This window comes from Piliocolobus tephrosceles, unplaced genomic scaffold, assembly GCF_002776525.5.
Source record: "Piliocolobus tephrosceles isolate RC106 unplaced genomic scaffold, ASM277652v3 unscaffolded_24535, whole genome shotgun sequence".
In the NCBI taxonomy this organism is placed as follows: Eukaryota; Metazoa; Chordata; class Mammalia; order Primates; family Cercopithecidae; genus Piliocolobus; species Piliocolobus tephrosceles.
In genome coordinates, this window is record NW_022307127.1 from 6,545 (window position 1) to 11,730 (window position 5,186).

General features: G+C 43.3%; 1 pseudogene across 1 annotated transcript; it reads left to right on the forward strand.

Moving 5' to 3' along the window:
• The first annotated feature begins 2,257 nt into the window (after positions 1-2,257).
• LOC113221425 lies at positions 2,258-4,326 on the forward strand (annotated as a pseudogene). Its single transcript, XR_003307868.1, has one exon. The product of XR_003307868.1 is annotated as a 60S ribosomal protein L22 pseudogene (transcript).
• Positions 4,327-5,186: the final 860 nt, after the last annotated feature.

Here is a 5,186-nt window from a genome sequence, read left to right on the forward strand (position 1 = left end):
CCTGTCCTTTATGTAGGATACATAGAGGATCATTTGGCAAGGGATTGGGGATTTGGGGTTAAACTAAAAGCAAATTAATTTCATTTTATAGCACTCTGAACCCATTTGAGTTAATTATTCATTGAGAATTTGAATAGCACACACTGTTCTGACTTCCAATTGCCCCCTAATGAACGGCATTTGCTGTAACATGACAAAACCCTGAGTCTTAGAATTACTGGGTAATGTGGAAAAAGTCAAAGTTGGTTTTCTGTTGTTTTGCTTTAAGGAAATTATGTTATTTTGCAGCCACTTAGTTTTCTCCTTTCCAATCAGAAAAATTGCTTTCTTAGTACCTGAAAATTCGTGAAGGTCAAGGGAACACAGGCTGCAGTGCATTAAAAGCCACCATCAAATGTGGACATGGACCGAGTTTTCCCCTGTTCTCTCCCACCATCAAATGTGGACATGGACTCAGTTTCCCCCTGGTCTCGCCCATCATCAAATGTGGACGTTGACCCAGTTTCCCCGTGTTCTCGCTCATCATCAAATGTGGACGTGCACTCAGTTTCCCCCGTTCTCTCGCACCATCAAATGTGGATGTGGACCCAGCTTCCCCCGTTCTTGCTAACCATCAAATGTGGACTTGGACACACTTTCCCTCTGTTCTTGACCACCAACAAATGTGGACACGGATTCAATTGCCCTCTGTTTTTGCCCACCATCAAATATGGACGTGGACCTAGTTACCTTCTGTTCTCACCTACCATCAAATGTGGATATGGACCCAATTTCCTTCTGTTCTTGCCCACCATCAAATGTGGACATGGACTCAGTTTCCCTCTGTTCATGCCTACCTTGCCACCAAGGCTCATTTCACAATCACTCAGGAAAGGAAGAAACGTTATTTTTAATAGGCATGAAGGCAGTTGTTTTGAACCTAAGGAACAGGATATGATTCCAGCAATGGAAATTACCAGCAGAGTGGGTCTGTGTGAGGTTTGGAAGAAAAAAAGGATTTTAACTTCCCCTCTCTGTGTGTGCCCACCTCCCTCAGTTGAGAGTCACAGATTTAGTTACTTTAATTTTGAGCTTAGAATAATTTGACAGCCTAACAAAAACTACTATAGTGCTATAAAATTCTGCTGTGTGTTTGGTTTTTCAGTTGCTTTTCTGAATATGGTAAATGAATGCATTATGAGTTGTTATTTTAGTAATTGCTATAAAAATTAATGTATGTTATAACCAAGTGTTATAAAGTTAATTTAGCACCAAAGTAAAGCTAAAGCTGCATTGATTTCCCACTGTACTTGTGCATAACAACGGCTCCATGAGGCAGGCGCTGGGACCCTGCAGTCTGGTGCCACCTGGCTGGTGCGTTCACTGCCCGTCCCCTCTTGCTGCCAGGCAGCTTTGCAGTTTCCAGGCTATGCGGGAGTTGAGGCCGGTGGTCAGTAAGAGACGGTGGGGAGTTGAGTGGTGCAGGTTGGCGTGGGGTGGAAGGAGGCGTGGAGAGCCTGGGGAAGGCTGGACAGCAGCTCCGGTACCTGCACAGTGGGGCAGGGTGCGGCGGCACGGGGCAGTGAGTAGCTCCTGGAAACAGCCCTTGGGGTTTTTATAGACGAGTCTGTCTTCAGCTCTGCACCCCTTTCCTGCTGAGTCCGGGTGGAGGGTGGAGGCGTCGAGCGCTTGTTTCTCCAGGTGAGGGCCCATTGGACACAGCCAGTGTTTCCTGGAGTCCCCACACCTGGGAACGTGCCCCTGCTCTTTTCAGAACAAAACAAATCTTAGTTAAACTTTACACATCACCTTTCCAGAAGGTGTTTAAGTCTGTATGCCTGCTAAGTCACCTAACTTTAAAGAGTAATGATACAATATGCTTCTTTTTAGGGGAGAAAACCTAGCTGATTTAAAAGATAAAATCAGAGGTTGGGGTCGCAGCATTTTGGAGGAGACTTGGTTCATGTCCTAGTGGGCAGCAGTGTTTCCTCAACTATTTTGTTTGCTCTATTGTTACATTACAGAGGTGACACTTCAAACATAGGGAAATGGAAGGCAAAACAGCCCGCCCCCATTCAGAGATAAACGTTATCAACATATTCATGCACTTCCTTCTGCTGTTTTTGCTCTTCACTTTTTATTTTAAGACCACGTTCGTAGGATGGATATATAATTGTTTATGGTGACTTTAAAAGCATCTTCCTTGCTAAAAAGAGTATTTTTTCAGTCTGGAAAATTTAGACAACATGTTTTGTTTAAAAATTAATTACAGCCTTTCTAACTCCACTGTGGCCATGGCTCCAGTGAAAAAACTTGTGGCGAAGGGGGGCAAAAAAAAGAAGCAGGTTCTGAAGTTCACTCTTGATTGCACCCACCCCGTAGAAGATGGAACCATGGATGCTGCCAATTTTGAGCAGTTTTTGCAAGAAAGGATCAAAGTGAACGGAAAAGGTGGGAACTTTGGTGGAGGGGTGGTGACCATCGAAAGGAGCAAGAGCAAGATCACCGTGACATCTGAGGTGCCTTTCTCCAAAAGGTATTTGAAATATCTCACCAAAAAATATTTGAAGAAGAATAATCTACGTGACTAGTTGCTCGTAGTTGCTAACAGCAAACAGAGTTACGAATTACATTACTTCCAGATTAACCAGGACGAAGAAGGGAGGAAGATGAGGATTAAATTTCATTTATCCGGAATATTTTGTATGAGTTCTTGAATAAAACTTGGGAACCAAAATGGTGGTTTATCCTTGTATCTCTGCAGTGTGGATTGAACAGAAAATTGGAAATCATAGTCAAAGGGCTTCTCTTGGTTCGCCACTCACTTATATGTAACTTGACTTTTTTTTTTCTGCTTAAAAATTTCAATTCTCATGGTAATACCAGAGTAGAAGGAGAGGGTGACTTTACGGAACTGACAGCCATTGGGGAGGCAGATGCCGGTGTGGTGGTGTGGGCTGAAGGTAGTGACTGTTTGATTTTTAAAAGTGTGACTGTCAGTTGTATCTGTTGCTTTTCTCAAACAATGATTCAGGGATACAAGTGGGCTCCTCTCGTTCATTAAAAGAAAACGTGACATCTTTCTAAGATTCTCAGTGGGAAAAAGACAGTGTCAATAAAATGCGGGTTTCTGGGCCATTCATCTTACTTTCATTTTTTGATCACAAATTTGACACACACAATTATGTCTGTTAATCCTCTTCTTCCTAGAGAGAGAAACTGTGCTCCTTCAGCGTTGCTGCGTAGTCCGTCACTCTCCATAAAGCTGTTTGGGGAATCGATTGTAAAAGTCCCAGGTTCTAAATTAAATGTGTACAGAAATGAATGTGTAAGTAATGTTTCTACAAGTCTTTGCAACAAACTGTGACTTCGGTCTCCAGCAGAGGGAGCTGGAGGAATAGTGCTTCCAGAAGTGGTCTCCCATGTGGGGCCCAGAGATGGCAGCCCCTGATGGCAAAAGCTCTGGAGACTCTGGAGAAGCGGGGACACCAAGGAAAAGTAACTGGGAAGCCTCCCATGCCAAGGAGATGGGAGGTGCCCTGGAAATAGCTGCCTCATGCCACTTAGACCTTGACTGGATTTAATGTCAGAAGTTACTCTACAAACAGTGGTATGCCGCAGTGCAGAGGCTAGACGACTGTGAACGGGGCGACCAAAGCTGGCAAAAGAAGATGGAATTGTTGCCATGAGTGACTTTGAAAGACCCTGGTGCCTTGTGGTGCCCTTCTGAAATTCGAACAGTAATGCAGAAGTGTCTGCTTTAGAATTTACAGTGTCTAAAATTCATGTTTTTAAAAGAGCTTGCCTACAGATGGTTTCCACACCCGAAATTGTGCCCTGTGAATTGCATAGCTGGAAGTTCAATGCTCAGTCCAACCTTGGCTCCCATTAAACATTTGGTGCTCTGTGGATTGAGTTGAACATGTTGAGGCTTTGCAATTTCAGTCGTGTTAAAGGCTCTGGCATTTTTCCATTTCTATGCAAATTTATTTGAAGTAGAATTGCTTGCGTATTTCTTCTCTGCCTTCACAGAAAGCAGAGTTTCTTTGAAACTTCACTGAGGCATCAGTTGCTCTTTGGCAATGTCCCTTACCATGATTATTAAGTTTGTGGCTTGAGTTTACAAATTTCGTTTGTTGCATTGATGTTCTCATGTAGTAATTTTTAGTTTGGTTGTGAAAAAACCCTGGGCTGAAGTTAGCATTTAAGTTAAAAGAAAAAAAAAAAACTAGTCCCAGATTTGAAAACTTGTAATAAAATTGAAACTCACTGGTTTTCTGTGACTTTTTCAACTCTTGTAATCGAGTTTTGATCACATTTTCTATTAAAGTGGCCAACACCTGGCTACTAAAAAAAAAAGAAAAAATTAATTATAATACCACCGTGAAGTCATCAATGTTTTTATAGATTTTCTTGGTCTCTTTATGGACTTAATATATACAATTTAACAAATTGGAAATAACGTAATTTTATGCATAAAATGTTTCTTGGCATTAGAGATGGAGCAGAGAGGAGGCACAGGGCTTCCCACTGACTGAGGTCCTCCCAGGGTGTGACCAGCAGCCTCCTAAGTTTAGGGTCTGCACGGAGTAAGATTTCTAAATTGCCTTACACCACAACCCCTGCAGCCGTGCGCCCCTTTGATAAAGGGGTGTACTCTGATAGATTTTTCAAGACAAGAGTTTGCTGGATCTAAGGCTGTTTCAGCTGCTTCTGGAGACGGCAGCTCTGGGACGTTTGTGCCAGCTCTCCCTCAAGACCCCACGGATGTCACATCCTCATCTTTTGGAATCCAGTGTTGTAGAGGCGAAGTCTGAAGCCAGTTTGATTTTTGCTTCATGGTAGGAAACGGATGTTTTCAGGCTTTTCCCCTTTATTTCCATAATGAAGATGATGTCCCACCTCATGCAGAGGTGTTTTTGTTACCTTGTTGGGAATGTCCAGCCCTTATGTGCCCCTTCAGGTCCTCAGTCCCTTTCTCAACTTCCCCACGATCCTCCCCATCTCATCCATCTTCACTGTAATTCTGTTATTTTTTTCAGTTTTGTGCTCACTTTCCCATGCGACTTTTGTTCTTGTTTCACAGATGCCCATGCCAAACTTGATGTCTGAGGCTCGGGGGCCGTGTTTAATTCTGTCTGCCTCTGCATGTACTTTGGAGAAGTGGGGTTGGAGGTTGCCCGCCAGGTGCTGTTTCAGCTGGACCT